The following is a 20,139-nucleotide window of genomic DNA, read 5'->3' as shown; positions in this document are numbered from 1 at the left end:
TCTAATGCCAGCCAGCTGTTCGAGAGACTTGGCACGTACACCCCATGTCACTTTGTCGTCATCTTTCCTTGTGACAGCTCATGCCTTGAGGCGCCACGCCCCGTCAGACTGCACCATCTCTAGGACTGGCCCACTTTGCCCATTACTTCTCTTGTAGCAGCCTACATTACTTAGAAACTGTGCAACGTTGTAAAGACTTCACGATAGCCCAAGTTAACCGCGTTTTTTAACATACACCGCATGAAATAGCCATAAGTACGTACGATAGTATAATACGTAGTTGCTGATGACGTCACAATACCGCATTCATCTCGCTTCCGCTCGTCCACTGCCTATGTAGAACCCGACAATCGCCATGTCGTAGGCTTGCCTTGAACGGCTCGCATGGAAATCATGCTATTGCCGTCATACAATCACCTACAATGTGGCTGCTGTCACGCTGCTTTTGTCGCACAGATACACTCACGGCCCACACGCACAACTACTCAATTTGCAGGAACTCCTTGGTCCACTTGGTATCATCTTGCAGAAACCCAAATGATAGTGGATAGCCAAGTACTTGCAGAATGTTTTGCGTAACAGATTCCTACAGTGCGTAGCATTCGCACAATTTTTTTAGTGTTAAAGGCACTTAAAGGAGAAACACTAAGTAATTATATCTTTCTTTAAATTGCATTACTCCGTCAGTTCAATTGCAATCAGAACTCTGCATAGACAAGTAATTCTGCCTGCCAACACCTATTTGTGATGGCAGGGAGAATTAAAGCGTGGCTGAATCACAAATTTGACTGAATTACCACTTTGGCTTAATTACAAATTTGGCTGAATTACAACTTTTGGCTGAATTGCAAAGGTTCTGCCAGATACTGATGCTTTGCAGTTCAGTCTTTGACTCTTACAAAATACATGGCAGCCCATCTTTAACGAGAAAATATTGAAATACAGGCACCATCAAAATATACGACGTCATGGCAAGATACTGCAGGAATTTCAAGGCTGTGCTGCCCCCTGTAGTATTTAGTTCTCACATTTTTATTTTTTGCTTACCAAACCTCTTCTCACAGTAATAATTACTTTGTTTGGTATTGGAGTAGTTAACTAGCACAGCTGAAACCATTTTTCTCTTTAAAAACACAATTTTTACAATCACAACGCAGCAAGTATCATACCACTTCGTGTGCATCTTGCTCCCGTCTCTGGGCAACACCATGGATGTCTCGTGGCTCTTCGCACAAAGGTTCATCTGAAACTATGTAAAGTGAAAAAAAAAAGCATTACTACACGACAATAGGAGATCCAGTAAGGGGGTGTGAACCTGAACTGAGGAACGGTTAGGTGGAACCAAACTATTGATAGGTCGTGCTAGGGTGCTGGGATGGTGTGACAGTTGTTCTCCATCCTAGACACTTTGCAAACAACTTTGGTAGTTCAATAGGTGGCAGTAGTTCTCCCTAGCAGCTTTGCACATTCGCTATGGACAACTAAAAGAAGCTACACAATGTTGCTGCAGCTGGTCTGCATACAGAAGACAAAAAATACTAAAGGCACATGTTATTAGAGCGTCACAGATCCCATCAACAAAAAGAGGGGCAGAATATAGAAAAGTCTAATAACGAAATGAATTTCAATCGTGCATCCTCAAAAAAAGTAACTGCAAGGTGATACAAAATTTATCTCTCCTAAATAGGCCCAGCAACACTTCTGTTTGTACACAGAAGATAAACTTGCTTAGCCACTAGCTAATACTGTCATCAATATCACTTATTTATCTTTGCGCATGCACATGCCAGTAATGACCAGCAGCCTTACCGTTCTCCCTGAAAAGTGTACGATCATTAGTGCAGACTGTTGGGCCAGTTGGTGCATAATGTAGTGTTGTTAAGTAAATACGGGCAGGAAGAAACGAGTGTCTGTCCTGTACACTCAGTTTTTTTCCCCGCCCGTATTTGCACTTGATGACACTATATGTACGATCATTATAGTTAACCATTAGTACTAACATGTATGGAGCAAAAACTTTTAAGTGAAAGGAGAGTTTAAGAGAGAAGCTGCAGAAGAAGTTGAAGACCGTGCACAGAGAGATGGAATTAAAAAAATACAGGTGTAACATTAGGAGACGGAAAGACAGCGGTGTGGACCAGAGAGCAAAAGGGGGTAGCCAATGTTCTTGTTGACATTAAGAGGGAGAAATGTAACTGGGAAGGCCATGTAGTGCATAGGGAGTACAACTGGTGGTCTACCAGACTTGCAGAATGAATGCCAAGAGAACGGAAGTGTAAAACAGCAAGGAACTGTGAGGAAATTAGGAAATTTGAAGGGATACGATGTGGTCAGCTGGAGCAAGACAGAGGTCACCGGAGAGCACTAGGAAGGGCCTTCATTCAGCAGTAGACATAACAAGGCTGATGATGATGATAATCGTGATAATGCCCCCTGCAAGCCTACAATTTCACTGAAAAGGTTGCCTGATTTTTCTGAGATTTTAAAAATTCACACTTATCCCTCCTTTATTCGGGGTAAATACCATGGCTATGGGAAGGATTACTTTAGACATCAGCACGAAGCAATGACTCTAACAAAAGCAAGGGCAGAGGATGGAGAAATATCATTACTGATGTGCTAGTGCCACCATCTGACGGTGAGCGACGCCGCTGATAACACGGTCCCCGAGACGAGCGGTTACAATTGAAAGTCGTGGTACACTACCTTACCATCACACTGATGAAAAGTTTGGCACCAAGACGGACGGAGCACTGTGGGCGACACTTGCTTAGGCACAGTGGCATGTATTTGAGTGGAGTTAGTACAATACGAAAAGAGTGGAAAGGCAGCAAGGCCATGACAGCAGGAGCATAATGTTGCCGACCACTCTACCCATACGAGGCACAATCAAAAGTTTTTTGCTAGAAAAGACTTGTCAGATAGATGACCCACAGATATTAGACACGTTCCACACCTTTCACAAAAGGCACTGCAAGGCCTCTTCACGTACTGACACACCAAGCACCCGTGCAACAGGGCACATTGTAAGCAACACCAAAGTGCACAAAAGGTAACACCAACCTTGAGATGAGGGCTCTGCCTTTATTCCCACCGGCTTCAACATGTCTCAGTGAAGCTGCAAACAGGCAGTGGGCTGTGTTCTCTTTCCGGATGCTAGAACAAAAATAACAGCATTGTCACCTCTTTCAAATCCAAGCACCAGAAAAGCATGGAAGCTAGTCAAACACTCATATTTATTAAAGCGAAGCTTTTTTTTTTTTTGCTTCTTCCCCCTCCCCCTTTTATGGTTGTTGGCTGCAGCTGTTTTGCCAATTATACAACTTGGATCACTGGATATGTGAAAATTGTAGCACTGTGCAAATAGTAATTTTCAAAACCAAGTTGAGCACGAGTTGAGTAGTGCCAGAAGTGAATTGAACTGAATACTTTTCAAGCAGATAATTTTATAGTAATGAATAGTTGTTATCACAACTAACATAAAACAATGCTCACATCTCAGTTGTCGAGTTTCTGTCATTACACACAATACGTTATGAAGCGTTATTAAAAGCACGAATGGAGCAAACAAGTAGTTCCTTCACAAACACAGGGCTATTCAGGCATTGCAAATGATCGCTCTACAGACTGGTAAATATGGCTACCCATGTGATGTAGCCTCCTTCCCTATGCAACTTCTCATGTTTTAGTATGTCTATACTATGCCCACAGGGGTGAAAATTGACAGTACATTTGCTTCCTTTAAATGCTTACTTTGGCACAGTTGATATCTTGAAATATTACTAAAATATTCACATTTACAAATAGCGACCATTCAATTTGAAGACCCTATCGAATAGGACACTATCCGATTTCGTTATTCGAAAGTTTTGAATGCTCGCACAACCCTCGCAAATGGGCCTGTGAGCATTCTTAGCTCATCATGAAGAATGGGCGTGTTCAGAATAGACAAGCAGAACAAAAGTAGGGAAGTTGCCAAATGAGAGAGAAAAATTTATTTACAGAAGAGCAGAAAGGTTGGCCTTAGCTATAGCTTGCTCTGGCCTGCTACTCTAGACTGGGGCAGGAGAAAACTGAAGAAGTCAGCTACAAAGACGTGGTCAACAAAAGCAGCCGAGTGCGGACAAAGACGTGAAGTGACGAGACCCTGACCACACCATGCAATGAGCACGAAGCGTTGAGCTACAGAGAAGTGAAAACCTTTCTGTAAACATCAAAGAAAGCTTCACTTATCCCTGATTAACGCATGAAGTGGGAGCTGCCAGTTTTTGATGCATCGCATTATATGGTTGCCGGTCAAAAAATTCGTGTGAAGCCAAGCCCTCTTTCCCAATACAGGGCGAGCATGTGCACTTTAAGCTCATTGTGTGCACAGGTGATAGCTGCCATCCAGTGTATGGTGACAAATGACCCACTGTCCACGATCACAATAGGCATGCCAACGCAAAACATTCTACAAGCCCGTCTACTTTCACCGTTCCCCGTACACCATACGTAGAAAGGAGACACTAAACCTAAGCAAGAAATGCCTAGGTCTATACAAAAAGGGGGATAGCAGGCAGTATGGTATGACCTCGTAAGTACCCGACCAGTGAGAATGGAAGGTGAACTAATGGGGACCGAAAACAACAGGATGCACCACTCATGCATTAATTACGCATGCACACGTTGGTTATGCCACACCGGGCATCCCGCAAACAAATTAAGCAGAGCCTCCTTGAACGGGAACGGTCAAAGGTATGCGTAGCATTGTAGGGCAGTCGGCGTGTTGCGGAATCTGTATGCTCAGCAATGTAAATATGTGCATCTTTCTGCTCGTACTCCTTATGCATACAAAATTTTAAAATGCATACTACATCAGCGTAACTGCCCGCGATTCATTATCATGCATAACAAATTCCGCACCACGCTGACTGGCATTAAATGCTATGTATATTTTGTACAGTTCCCGCTTAGGGAGGTTCCTCTTTAATTTTTTGTACAACAGCAGTAAAATGCAGGTGGGTGCATTAGGTAAAGGGGCGTGCAGTGAACCAATCAATGGTGCAATGTTAATGAACAAGCACTAAATAGCACACAGCGATGCATAGAAACAGAAGATAAAAGTTAAATGTTAAATGTTAATGCGAATATACAGCAGCATACAAAAAGGAACGGTGGAAATATACATCAAAACCAGTGTATACAGTGACCAGAATTTCTACAACAGCAAATTCGAAAGAAGATGTACTTCTCGCTTCCTTTGTTTGTGCTCAGACTTTGCAGCTACATTGCATTTTTCTGCCTACATCCGTGAATGGAACTGTACATTTTCTTGCGTGTTTTATCCAGGAAAAAAAAAAGGAAAAGAGCGGGCACTAGTGTATGCACACCTCACTATACAAGAATTGAGCTCTTGGAGAGACATGAACTGGCTTCCTGGATGTCTGAAAACAGAAATCCAGATAAATGCAAGTGTTTCATTCTACAATGTGGACCAAAATATTTAGAACTTGTTACGAATATTGAGCAGCAACAAAGTACAGGTTAGCCCATAATTTTCTATTAAAGGTGCTGGAATAACAACGTTGGTCGATGCAAAAGCATAAAACAAATCCTCAAACAGTAACGACCGTAAACAACAAGCAGTGGCCCCTGGCACCGGCACGAGATTTTTGCTTGGAATTGGAGACAGTGTTGGCACTTGTGAACTACCAACAAACAAACCCAGGAAATGAAGCAGGACAGATGGCGGTTTCATTCACATATTGGTCTCAAAATTGTGCATTATCAAGGTCAGTGGCAGCATACATAACTAGTGCAAATTATCACAATTGTCTTGCCCTGTTGCGCAAATGCCACCATACTAATTCCAATTATTTTTGCTGCATCTGCAAAGTAACTCAAGCTGTTTAAATACTGTGAACAAAGAAAGAACAGATAATCCTTGTGTGTCTTCGAAGTCTAAACGCCAATTCTCTCTGCCCGGTATTATGGCAGAAAGACTTTTTATAGCTAGGGGAATGATAATAGAAGTAATCTATGCACTGCTGTTAAGCATGCGACTGAACGTGACCCAAGATTTTGCTGCAAGATAGTGCTTTGATAACGTTTCTATCTTGAAGTATGCGAGAACGAACAAATAAGCCTAGGTATGTCTAGGTCCTGGATTTGGCAAGATTCAGTCAACAATGTATGTTAAATCCTTTAGCCTTAAAAAGGGTGATGTTACCTCACATTCACTTTCTATTTTCTTGATTTATGCTTGAGATCTGGTACATATATCATCCCTTCCAGCTAAGCATGATGGAAGATAACAGTGACACGATATTTACAATGGCCACCGTTGAACACAATATACAAGCACAACATTGTGCGAAAAGAAAGAGGGCATTGGGACACTGAAACCCCAACTTCATTACTTTTATGCTCAATGAAAAGATTTGCGATTGTTGCAGGGGTCTTATCTAGATAAGGCTAGGCAGTACAATGTAAAACCCTCAACTAGACATTGTACAGCAGTGTGCAGTACATAATTCAATGTATTCAGAAATTATTTCACTCCAATGAAACAGCTCCACCTATAAGAGGTATTTCACATGGCAGGCCCTGTACGCCAGGACAGATGAAGTCGAGACAAGGAACGCGGCACAAGACCAGCCCGAGGTAAAATTTTGCAACACAAATAGTCTGTGCATATGTTACCCAGACAGTTGTCACAGATATCAATAAACAACACAAAGAGGTATCTTCTTTCCATAACAAACAACCACATTCCCAGATCGCAAAAACTTCTAATTAATGTCTTTAACCTTTGCCACGTGCTAAAGGACACAGTTTTGCTCTCCACAAATGAACAATACGGTAGGTGCAAGATAAACTGGAGTCAAATGCTGCACCCACTGATGTGTTTGCAGTGTACCATTGGTGTGACAGGTGATCAGCAATATGCGATTACTTTGCCTACACAGCTTGATTCTAATCAATTCGAACAACTTCCCCTGTTCACCCTGTTTCTTTCATGGATGATATTTTTACTTCTATTGTGGAGCACTCAATGATAAAGGAAAATGGCAACTGAGCAAGTCACTGGTCCCACCCACAGCTAGACATATATTTATGCAGAATGATGAGCAAAACGAGAACAAGGTGAAAGCAGGAGCCAACGTTTCGACAAGTGGACTTGTCTTCTTGAAGCCTTGAAGAAGACAAATCCACTTGTCGAAACGTTGGCCCCTGCTTCCACCTTGTTCTCCTTTTGCTCATCGTCTTGAATTTCCATCTCCCGCCTACCCCGTGTTTTCCCTGGATTTATGCAAAATGTCACACAGGCAGAACGCTGGCTTTGCACCTTTGCGCTAGTCACCATGTCACAGCCAGCAGCACTTGGGAGTCCTAAATGCCATCAACAGGATAGTGCCTAGCTGCTGATGAGAGCCAAGTCAGGTTGCATGCATGTAAAAAAATGCTAACACACATATAAGCCCATGTCTTCATTTTGTATTTGCCTGTAGGAGCCCATCAGCATTAAGCAAACATCACAGGCCTATTAAAGGTTCCACTTCCGTGTCCTCTCCAATTCATCTGCCTTCTGTCATCCTCTTCCTTACAGATCATAACACCCTGCAAATTGCCGGGTATGTCGGCAAGGACAATCACCCTTAGTTTATGTCACAGGACAAGATTCACCGGTACAAGACAACATTACCCAACATTTGGAGGTCACTCCTTTCTATGTTGAACAGGCTTATAGTGGAAAGGGCAAGTCGTTGGATAGGTCTCCAGCCAAAGTTCTTAGCACTGCCCACTTCCTTCATGTTTTGCATCAGAGTACCCTCAGGGGAGGGTGGAGGAGCTCGCACCAAAACATAGGAAAGGGTGGGAGGGGTCATCAGGGTGTCTACCAAGTTGACATTTCCAAATTCCCCGAGTTTTCCAGGTTTTCCCTGAGCACCTTTGCGAAATTCCCAGAATGAGTTAGATCTTTGTTTTATGTCAAGACAGGCTGACACCACGTTGCCCGATGCTGTCACTCTCTAGTAAGCATGCTGAAACAAAAAAATGACTTAATCCAGTTTGAATAGTAAGGAGTAATATATATTTTATTTAAAAAGAAAACAGAAGGAAGGTGTTAGTAAAATGCACAGCGAAAGAAATGGTAAAGCCCATTCCAAATTGAGTCGAACATTTTCAAATACGAATGAAAAGGAGATGCATACATAAGTAAATATTTTTTTAATATCAGCTATTTCTATCAACTGATAGCAAGCTCATCTGTATGAGGTCCTGAACTTTGTCACAACTAAGGTTCTCTCTCAGCAGCTGGGAAGTCAACCTTAACTGTCCTGACATACTCTCAGCCCGTACACAACATCTCAGTGTTGGGTTTCACTGCGTAAACAATTTATTTTGGTTTGGATGAGGGACACCTGTGTCTCAGCATCAGCCATCACTTAGTTTTTTTAGCTCAAGCTTCTTCAAAAAGGTGGCGGCACCCTTCCTTTCCCGTTAATTCCTCAGTGCGTCGGTCCTTTCTGTTCTCATCCTCCCTCTACCACGCTTTCACCACATGGATCATCTGAAGCATCTTCTTGGTCAGTTGTACAGTCAACATTTGATTTCTTGGACTTCCGAGGGGCCGCAAAACAAAAAAATTGAAAAAAAAAAACGGGCAGTCTGAAAAAATGCATGTCTTTAACTGCCTTTAAGGGCTACAATTACCACAGGCACGTCTCAAAAAGCTCTGAAGGCCTGCCAGTACGCTTTTTAGGCATATCAGGGCTTGTACTGTGACAGAAGACGACGTGCACGCATGTGTAATTAAGTAATGTATACTGTGTCCCGCGACAATTGCCCCCTTCCCACGCTTGTTATGCTTCACCGCCTAACAGTAGTGTACCGAGGCGAAGCTAACTTTCGCAGACTGGCATTACGCAACGCGCTGTGCTCTGCGAGCTTCAAAGCCAATCGCTAGGATTACAAAGGCGGAGTCGGTGCCAGTGGTGATAGCGGCGAATTCTTTCAATGAAAAACACGGCACCGCACGGCAAGAAGCTTAATAGCGAACATAGAAGCAGCTAGGCCTGACGTTGCCGCGGTGGTGGTTACGGATTTGCGGATTTGCCTGCGAGAGTGCCGGTTCGAGGCGGCGAGATAATCAAAATAGCGGCGGAGGCGGCTTTGATTAATGCCATTTCAGACATGCAGTCAGGGCAATATACATTGACTATATGGAGTACGTGGTGGTGCCGCAAAACCGTGCAAATTATCGGGCATGTCCGAAAAATCGGGCGTCTAGAAAATCGGTCGTTAACTACACTGGCAATACATCGTGCCGATGACACGGCGTCAATAATGATTCGTTGCGATTCCACTGTTACTGGAGCCAGCATTACCACGACTTTCGTTCCCTTTCAATAAAGTTACAGCTAATTTCCCTGATGGAAGCACAAATTCCCTGAGTTTTCCCCGAGTTTTTCCAGACTGTTCAAATTCCCTGAGAATTCCCGGTTTTCCCGGTTGGTAGACACCCTGCATGTATATTGAGCCAATACAAGCAAGGAACATGTTCAGAATCCATACCATCAAAAAGATGGACTTTGAACGTTTCAAAAATTTCCTTTCATTGTTTACATGAACGTTTCAAGCTTGTTTTAACTTTACTGATGACACAAGGACCATCATAACATTTTAAACTTAAAAAAACTGTCTTAGAATTAGTGCTAACTCTGCGTTCATTATTTTCTTATTTAGTCTTAAGTGCTAGTATTGAGGCTACACACGTCACCGCAGAGCAGCGATTTCATCAAACACACTTGCTGCCGAGTGCACTCCACAGCATGTGTAACTAAACTTTTCCATCTGACAGCCTGCATGTGACACTAACAGCAAAGTGCACTTACTCTAAGTTACGCTGAATTTTCCCATCTGACCTGAGGCTAACTGCAGCACTATTTCAGCGAGGAGGCTGATAGCATAAAATTTTCAGCCTCCTCATTGAAATAGTGCTGCAGCCAGTCGAACAAGGGGTGTAGGGCTCACTCCACTGTCCACACTAATTACCCGGCAAAAAAAAAAAAGTCGTAATAACTTGTCGCTTATCGACAAATTTTTATTTTGAAGGCGCCTTTGCCAAGCCATTGAGAACAGAGAACACTTCCCAATATACTACAGGCATGCCTTCTTAATGTTGCAAGGAATTTCAATGAATGCAAATAACCATGGGAAGATCTAGCAAATTTCCGAAAGAACAGACATTTAACAGAATAGCTGTAACAGATTATCATTTCACAAATCAAAACATGCTTTTTGTTCCACTACTGAGTGCATGTAATTGCATCTGAATAATAACAAATTTTCTGTGGCTATTTGAAACTCTTTAAAGGAGTACTAACATGGGCATTTTCTAACCTCATATTTTTTTTAGCCACATAAAAGTCGACATGAAAACATTAGAAGAAATACTAACAGGCCTATGGGCACCCTGTATACTTTACTTTTATAGGCAAAGGCTCGTGCTAATAGGCAAAGGCAAAGTGCTCGTGACCGTGCTCCAAAAACTAGACAATCGCCCCTTCACAGAAGAGAAAGTTCTAGGACACTGGTCCAGACGGGTTTCTGCACTCAAAGCCTTAAGGGCTTTGCACAAGTTCTTAAGGACATGTGAATTGTGCGAATTGTACGCCTTTGACTATTGTTGCGCGTAACATCGCGTTACTGTGTGCATTTTTCTTTTTTTTTTCTTCTCTCTTCCTTCTCCTTTTATTCCCTTTACCCCTTTCCCCAGCACAGGGTAGCCAGCCGGTATTCACACTGGCTAACCTCCCTGTCCTTCTTTCCCTTTTGTCTCTCTCTCTTACTTTAATAGTGCTTTACATAAACCAATTTCCATTTTACTTTCCCAGAGATGTATGTGTCATGATGCAACAACACAGAAGGTGGTCACGTAACAACAATGTGATGTTTTGCCACTTGCTCCAGTTTGCTCAGTCATCTGCTCTGCAGCCACAATGGATCGCAGAGTAGCAGCATAGCAAATGACCAAATGAGCCAAAGGGATCAAATTACAAACATCATAAACATCTTCTGCATTATGACATCATGACACATCTTCTAGGAAATTAAACTAAAAATGGTTAGTGGAAACAGCAATGAATAAATTATTTAGATATTTGGGGGCTTGCTAGTATATTTCTTTCTAGAGTTCCAAGCATTTCATGCATTTTGTATATATAATTTCTTTAAAAGTAAGAAATGCCCTCTCAGCAGCACACCTTTAGGACTATACAAGAAACCTAAAATACCATGTGTCAACCATGCTCCTTTGCAATAACCTTCAATTTCTTTATGATGCTTACTATGATAGTACTGTCCCCATACTTGATTTCTTGTACAGCTACATTTAAAGGCGTGAGCCATGCAATACAAGAACAAATAGCTGTTTTTCTGGGCAAGAAACCATCATGAATACTTACAATAGCGTTTGTGGAAAGTGCAGGATATTTTTCCAGCACGTCTTTCACACTTGGAATTTCAGAGGCAATCCATCCTCTCCTGTCAGCAAATGTCCGCTTCATGCAGTCAGACAAATATTCATGATTCGGGCTAGCTTTGTGGCGTTCTTTGCACATCCCAGCTATATGGGCGGCAATGGACTCCTCATCCTCCCCGTCTGCCATATTTGCGACCTAGAAAACAAGTTAACTAATTACCTTTGCAAAAGCAGTACTGTAGTGCAGAGAGACATAACTAGACAGCAATGTTTGCAAGTACTGAGAACATGTGATGCTTTATTGAGAAGTCATTTGTTTACTAAGAATGGTTCAGATTAAGGTAGTGCTGAGAGTATTGAAAAATACTAGACTTCATGAAGTTTACTTCACTGAGTATTTGAATAGCGATTACAGCCAAAAATATCATCCTTTGTACAGCAGCAGTAGCCCATATTGTTACCCAGGTCCCCATTTTGACCATTGTCACACCCATGTGTCACAAATATCCTGAAAGAAGTAGTGGGCATTTTTTTATTGCACATAATCACTTGCGAACACTTTCATGTCATTTGTGTCATATCATTCTTACAAAAATTTCGTTCCTTGCATTGAGCACATAAGTCTACAGCAACAAATTTGGCTTATAAATTCAAGTAGCATAAAGGTCTCAGCAAAATACAGCCAGAAATTTGGTGTCATCAATGCACACTCAGACTACCTTCCTTATTTTCCTTTATCAGATAACTTCTGACCACCTCACTACATGCCACATCAAATTCCTTGACTGCAATATTATTTCCTCTTTGCGGTGACAATTACAAAATGCATACCAATAAGAGTACAACTTCTTGGAATAGGGTTTCTCTACAAGTTATCTCACGTACATCACAAAAATTGGAGGTAGTGGTCACAAACTGCTGACACCCACACTGTTCAACCCAATCTAGTGGCTGATAAGCCATACGATGAGTGTCCCGCTGAAAGCTAGATGCATGGTGAATACACACTTCTTCCCCTTTTCTCTCTGCACTTCACCACATTCCACGAGATAATAAGCTTCATCTTCTCCTTTTATTGTCCACAGAAATTGTGGCTCACACTCCCTATGGCGGTATTGGGTCTTGCTTTTGTTTGTGTATGCAGTCGCCTTCATTCTTCTCATCTTCTTTCCCCTATTATCACGTTGTCTAAGGCTCTCAAAAAGGCGATCATAATACAGCTTTGACTACTGCACTCACCCACACATCAGTGATACGTGACCCTACCACCCCCCAAATTTTGCGACATACAGGGATCACTTGCAAACAGTTAAAAAAAAATATTATCACACTTTTTGAATTCATCCATTAAGATATGTTATTATTTATTATGTGTTGAACATTTCAGGAATTGCGGTGTCATACCCTGATTTCGGAGTTGGCTATCAAGAGCAAAAAAAGTCAGACAAATTTTGTCAGTTCTGCTTTAGGGTACATACAGTAAACACATTTGGATTTATCTCCCGCATGTGAGAAAGATCCAAGTGCAGCAAGTGGCAGCAGTTGCAAATAACAGCTAACAACATGCACTACTTAAGTCCAGAATCAAGAATGGGGCTGACAGATGCAGCAGCACACTGTGGTATAAACGTTATAAAACGGGTAAGGTACCTCTGAAAGGCCACCTTGTCATCCTCGGCATGTTAGATTTCGTGGGTTAGTAAGTGACGTCACTTGCAGTTGTTGTCGGAGGCGGCTGGTTGTGAAGGGAGAGACTGCGAAGAAAATAAGTGCTGTCGCCCGTAGTCTGTAAGTGTGGTTCCTAAGGCGAGCGGACAAGAGGGGGAGAGTGGGAAGGTGGGGAGAAAAACAAAGAGAGACTTGAGGGAAAAAAAAAACAGAACAAGAAAAGAAAATTAAGGGTATGGGAGAGTGATGGGGGAGCGAGAGAGTAGGGAGCATTCAGGGGTGTCGTTGGCAGCATGCTTTTGTGGCTTTTGAGGAGCCGGTGTATGCGCGAGTAACAAAAAAGACCCAAAAAGACATAAGTTGAAAGAATAACTTGAGTACCGTAGCAGCAATGCGTCGGGTAATTTTGAAGGAGTTAAGATGGCTCCTTGTTGCCTTGTCGCCATCTTAACTACTTCAACATTACCCGACGCATTGCTGTTACGCTACTCAAGTTATTCTTTCAACTCATGTCTTTTTGGGTCTTTTTTGTTACTTGCGCACTGACCAGCTGACCGGCTCCTCTAAAGCCACAAAAGCATGCTGACAACGACACCCCTGAACGCTCCCTACTCTCTCGCTCCCCCAGCACTCTCCCATAACCTTAATTTTCCTTTCTTGTTCTTTTTTTTTCCTCGTGGTCTCTGTTTTTTTTCCCCCACCTTCCCCCTCTTGTCTTCTCGCCTTAGGAACCACACTTACAGACGTCAGGCGACAGCGCTTATTTTCCTTGCAGTCTCTCCCTTCACAACCAGCCGCCTCCGACAACAACTGCAAGTGACGTCACTCTACTAACCCTTTAAAACTAACGTGCCGAGGATGACGAGGCCACCTTTGACGAAGATAGGTCCTCCTATCAAAATGTTGGCCAGCCTTTCTTAGGCACCTTACCCTTTTATAATCTATATACCACAGTGTGCACTACTTAAGTGAATTTTGTTGTGAATTAGGGTCTTCAATATATATATATATATATATATATATATATATATATATATATATATATATATATATTAATGATACGCTAGTTAATGAGAAGCCTGCTTTGAGACTCAATTCGTTTAACATCCACTGGGCATTTAGAACAGTACTGACTTCCAAAGCCGATGTGCATTGTAAAGTGACATGCAGCTGTATGCAGTTTCAGGGCACTCTATTGTAGGACCCATTGTTAGTCATGACAGCTATGGTTCCCAATAACCTTTCCCAAACAATTGTACATCTTAGGATAAGTAATAAACAAGATATCTGTACATACTGCAGTGGGCCTTGTCATTCTACGAGGCAGTGCAGGTCGCATCTCCTGTCTCGGCCTTTTTTCTGGCAGTCCCTCGGATTCATCGGCTTTCCTTAGCTTACTTCTTTCATATTTGGCCTTAAACCTGAGGGCCTCACGCCATGAGTCCTGTAATTCCGCACTTCCATCAGCAGAGAAAGAAAAACATTCCTCCGCACCACAGTGCCTAACAGTTATGCATAAAAAAATTTGATCGTGCTGTCTGACCCCCCCTAAGCACACAATGCGCTTCACATTAGAAGCAGTTAAACATCTTTCCTTGAGAAAATATGTAGGCATGACACGTACCACAATTAACAACTTCACTTTATGTGGTCCATGCTTATAAGTGTGATGCACTGCCCAGCTGGAAACACTGGTCAACAGCACCCTCCATGCCATGTTTATCAGTTTTGGTTAGCACAAAATGCAAGGCACTGCTAGTGAATGCAAAGTGCTATGGTGCATCTGCTCATGTAAGGTACATTGTGGTGGGAATCCTGGAGAATATCATGCACTGGAAACTTTGTACCATACCTTCCATCATGAAGAAAGTACAGTGCTGTGCCGAATGCATACACAGAACACAAAATGTTGCATACACGACTTCATGGTGCAGCTGCTTTCAAGTATGTACCGAACAGATCACGTGATATCAAACTGCAACAGCAGACTGCTGCAATGTTTCGCTACTCAATGAATGTACATCAACTCACACCTGCAGCTCCTGAACACTAACGTAACCAATTATTCAAAGTGATAAAACAATAAATAAGCTGCTAGCATTAGTGCCATGACGGGTATGAATGGTTGTGGTAGGTATTAATGCTGCCTGTTACTAGACTGCTGGCCACAAACATGCACAGGTGCAGACAAACAGAGGTACACACAAAAACAGGTGCCTTTCCTGTAGCTGAACACATAAATAAAGTAAGAAATGAAACGTGAACACTCAAGCAAAGTAAGTAAGACTGGCTGTAGCACAGCCTATGATAGCATAACTCAGTGTAGAGAACTTCAACTTGTGCCACTCAGCCAATTCCATACCTCGCGACCGGCTTGCAGCACGACACAGCACGTCAAATCTATGGCGTTTAAGGCTATGAAGCACTGTAGTGGTGGCTCCAGATTAATTTTGACAACCAGAGCCACTTAACTATGCACCACAGAAACCAAGTACCGTATTTACTCGCATAATGATCGCACTCGCGTAATGATCGCACCCCTAAAATTTGTCGTCAAAATTCGATTTTTTTTATTTCCCGCGTAATGATCGCACCCCGAACTTGCCGCAGCGATATGTCGTATGCTAAGTCTAGCGAATAATGATCGCGCTTACCACCTGTCGAATGCTACGCGAACGACTCTTCAAGACAAGCCAAGCGGCCTGCACGCACTAAACATTCTTAAGTAGATGCCTCATTTCATTACTTTCATCACTTTCCGCACTTCCATGACAAAATGAGGTACAACCAAACTTGCCTTTATTATGGGTTGGCTTTATAATGGCTGATGTCAACAAAAACAATAAAGGCGCATTTCGATTCTTTTCATCTGCTTTTGCACTCGTGAGCACGCAACAAATCGCGCGCGGCAATGATAGTAGCCACGTTTACTCTGATACGTTAAAAGTGTGCCCTATTCATACGCCGACGCTTGTAACACAGCTAAGATATTCGCCCACCCTTAGCGGAAAGTCGTGAAGACAGATGCCCCAGTTTCCGCAGCATGCCCGTCATGTGTTTCTGTCACTGGCAGCTAAGCGCGCCCACCTATTACTGTCCCCTCAAAGTGGACATGGCTACGTTATTGCCGCAAACTTGCCGATATTAACGATATTATTCATCACTAATACGGAAGAAACTGTTTCAATGCACGTAATGTACTCACGAGAAGAAAAAAAAAGAAAATCGCGTTCGGCTCGCTCCGCTAGCCGCCATTTTTGTTTTGGTGTCCCGCACCCGCAATCTCGCATCCCGCAGCAAACGCGGACGAAAAAAAAAATTTTTTTTTTCCCGGGAAATTTAACCCGCGTAATGATCGCACCCCTGAATTTGCTTCAATTTTTCTGACAAAAAAAGTGCGATCATTATGCGAGTAAATACGGTATTTTTTTAATTTTGCTATTATCAAAATGCACCTGTAGCAACCAGGAATTGAGCCATTGAGCTTGTGTGCCTGATTGCATGCACATCACACATCCTTGAAGTTCCATGAGACTAGAGCGAAGAAGGTAGAAAGAAAAAAAAAACACTAAGCCATGACTCGGTGAAACCAAAGCCTTATTGTTTGCCATCATGTGATGCTCCTCGGAATCTGTATTACATTCCACCAAATTAGTTTACCAAGATGAAATATTAAAAAATCTATAATTGTTATAAGGCGAAATGCATTTTGCTACTGCAGAGGGGCTCAGGGCAGGCACAATTGTGCAACCAAGTTCTTTGTAACAAAGTGCAAACTTCAATTTTGCTAAAAGCAATGTTCGAGCGCATGGCCGCATGTACATCTGTGCCTTCTACAGGCACAATGGCACTATCAGTGATATTATGCACCGCAAAAATAATTGCTCGCACCCTGAGCAATTATTCATGTGGCGTGTAATCTGTCTGATAGCGCCACTGTACGTGGTAGAAGGTGCGGATGTATCTGCGGCCACATGCTCAAGCATTCCTGTTAACACATATGAGGTTTGTTCCTCCCACATGGTGCTTCTTTTTGAAATTTAAAGAAAACCTGAGAAATATGAAAAAAAAAAATGTGACTGCGCTCATGTGTATTCATATCGCAGCACTGTCAACTGTGTTTCATGCTTTATATATCTGTGTATAAGCGTGTATGTAAACTTCTAGATGCAAGATGATGTTTTTCCCTGCACTGACCCTCAAGAGAGAGTCAACAGCATTTCTAAATAAAGATTACAAAAGATAACATCGTTTAGTAAATTGTACAGAACCAAACTTAAACTGAATGTTATCATTAAACATAAATGCAGAGCAACAAGAAGAGAGCTTGCTTATGTATCCGGTTCCTGTCGTGTCCGACAAATTGGGGTACTTGGAGATGAGTGCCCTTGCAGCTTCCTCATAAAGCTTCCCAGGATATACCTAGTAAGATGTGCAACAATGATGAAAAACAACTTTTCCCAGCACACTATGCCACGTATGCTGACAGGGAAAAGAGAAATGACACTTGTACAGACTGTTTACACCAGTTGTACCCCAGTTGTCACAGAATACGTAACATTCTACAGTGACCCTAAATTTTAGCAGGGAACAGCTGCACAAGTGATGCAAATTATGATTACTTGGAACTGCAATTCTAGCTGTACTCATCAGTGGAAGTCACTATGCTTCCTGAGTGTGTTTGGTAATTTACAAATGCAAGACATACACCATGCACTGTGAGGCTATGAAATAGGCTGGACTGTATTACATTCTCAAGTAAGGGCTCTAAAAGTGTGCTTCGAGTGACGAACAGGAGGCAAAGCTCATTTCACCACTGCATACTTCTATTTCTGTGAAACCAGACCTTAAGTTATTGTATTAGATGCAAGGGCACTCCTGCAGTGGACATTGTGATACACGTGCCTCAAGATTGCCCTACAGCAACACTTACATTTTGTATGAGCAGAGGTCGTTGTACAGCCACTGAACAACTCTGCGGCGGTTTTCAAAATACTGTCCCTGGCTGTGCCTCTCAATGCTCAGCTTTATGTCGAGGGGCGTATTTGGGAGTACATACACCGTATGTACACTTGGAAGCACTGCAGTTGGCGAAACTTCCTCAATGTTGAGGACATCAACAATCGTGCATAAAATTAAAGATTGCACGTGTGTATGCATTGTGAGTCCATGTCAAAGTTGTACAGAATTAAAACAGAAATAGTGCTACAATATTATGGCAGTGAGATGCAGAACAAAAACAATCCATAAACATGCAGGGGCTAAACAGAAGCACTGCTGAGTAATTTTATTGCAGCAGCGGCAAAATGAGAAGGAAAACAAATGGGTGGCAGAAGTGAAATCATGGACAGAACAGAAAGCACAAGAACTACTGACTCAAGTGACATTTGTGATATTACTTCTCTGTACTGAGCAGAAATTCGTCTTTAGGCCACATGAAGCCCCACCTTAAATTTGCTTGTGCCATGGCAATTAACAAAGAAAGTTTAAGTACATACAATTGAAAACACAAACACAGCCACCAGATTGTTAGTGAATGAACGATGTGCCATGGTGTTAGTTCCTGCGCAATCGGATTTGCGCCATAGTATATTTCCATAGTTTCATCAGTGGACACTGTTGCCACTTCGAAACAATGCAAGGCAACTGTTTTTATGTCTGTGCATCGCGGCTTTGTGGATATATCAGTCGATCTGCGGAGACTTCCCCAGTGCTGATTCTACCATCTGGAGGTAATTATTTGACTTATTAAAGCTTTTAATGCAGTATAATGTTGTTTTTCCTTAATGCCGAAAGTAGTCGTAATTCAGTAGTGTCACTAGCCCGATTGTTGTGCGCAATCTATGAATGCGCTAAGCCTTGCGAGCTTGCTACTTTGGCATGCCTAGCTTTTTGACAAATGCCGCGCAAGATTTGTACCTACAGCTGTTCCTCATTTACACACAGTTTTGATGTAACGCAAGAACATTTAATGTTGGTGTTATGCACTTTATATTTGGCCTGTTGTTGCTGTGATATTTTTATTATGGTAAGCATTTTGAACTAGTACATCACCTTTTCATAACATTAGTTTGGCAGTTTTGGTACCACCGTGTTCCAATTTGGAAGCAAATAAATAGTTTAATATTTGCTGAGTGCAATTTTAGTGGCAGATATAGCATCCCAGCTTTTAATAGTTTCTATATGTTTATATTTTTGTGTTCAGGTTGTTGTTTAACCACTTCCTTAAAGGGATGTCCTCTGGTTGAAGTGGACCAAAAGCTTTCACAATCGAGATTGCTGACCTGAAGAAGATATTGAAAGGCGATGTGTAAAAATTCACATTGCGCAAAAAAATTTTTCTAGCAATTTCTGCAGTTCTACTTGTTCTACTGTATTTGGGGCATTCAGTAGACAGTACTGTAATGTATTTCAGGTGGTTTTGCTCTCCAATTCATATTTATGTAGCCTAAGAGGCTACTGACCTTCACATTTATATGTAGGCCTATTGGTGTATCAGTCTGAGGATCAATGCCGCAAACAGCGACACTGAATTTCACACCGATACACTAATGGCCTGTATTAGACTAGTACACTCATATGCCTAATAGATGGTATTACATTAATACACTAATAGGCCTAACTGGTATATTACATACCAGTTAAACAGGTCAAAGTAAGCGGCACTTCGAGTGAGTGCACTACATCATTAGTGTCATTTGCAGGCTGTCAGATGTTTACAACCCTGAATGCAGAGATCTAACTTGGCTCGAACTTGACTTCTGGCAGTCTCAAGACAGCTTCGCTGCTCGTCTTAAATCGTGCTCGACCTTGCGGACGACTTGTGGACGACTTGGCTTGGTCGAAGTAAGCTCAAGTTTCAAGTCTACTCCCGGGCTAGCTTGAAACTGACTTCGTGCGTTATTCCAACATGGCAGCCTCCTAAATGAATGTTGCGTGGAGGTTAGCTAACTTCAAGTTTGCTTGCCACGCCATGGATACAGCGTTTTCAGAGGCGCATC

The 20,139-nt window shown here is 42.3% G+C and overlaps 1 long non-coding RNA gene across 1 annotated transcript; it reads right to left on the bottom strand.

Annotated features, from left to right (window-relative positions):
- Positions 1-3,101: 3,101 nt before the first annotated feature.
- LOC139051738 (uncharacterized) lies at positions 3,102-16,558 on the bottom strand. Its single transcript, XR_011509513.1, has 4 exons — positions 16,344-16,558; positions 14,436-14,582; positions 11,454-11,666; positions 3,102-3,156 (listed from the first exon to the last, which is right to left on the bottom strand). It is a non-coding gene; the product is annotated as an uncharacterized lncRNA (long non-coding RNA).
- Between the last annotated feature and the right edge of the window lie 3,581 nt (positions 16,559-20,139).

Source organism: Dermacentor albipictus, unplaced genomic scaffold, assembly GCF_038994185.2.
Source record: "Dermacentor albipictus isolate Rhodes 1998 colony unplaced genomic scaffold, USDA_Dalb.pri_finalv2 scaffold_14, whole genome shotgun sequence".
Lineage (NCBI taxonomy): Eukaryota > Metazoa > Arthropoda > Arachnida > Ixodida > Ixodidae > Dermacentor > Dermacentor albipictus.
The sequence above is the reverse complement of the archived record's forward strand: the minus strand, read 5'-3'. Positions and strand labels throughout refer to the sequence as shown.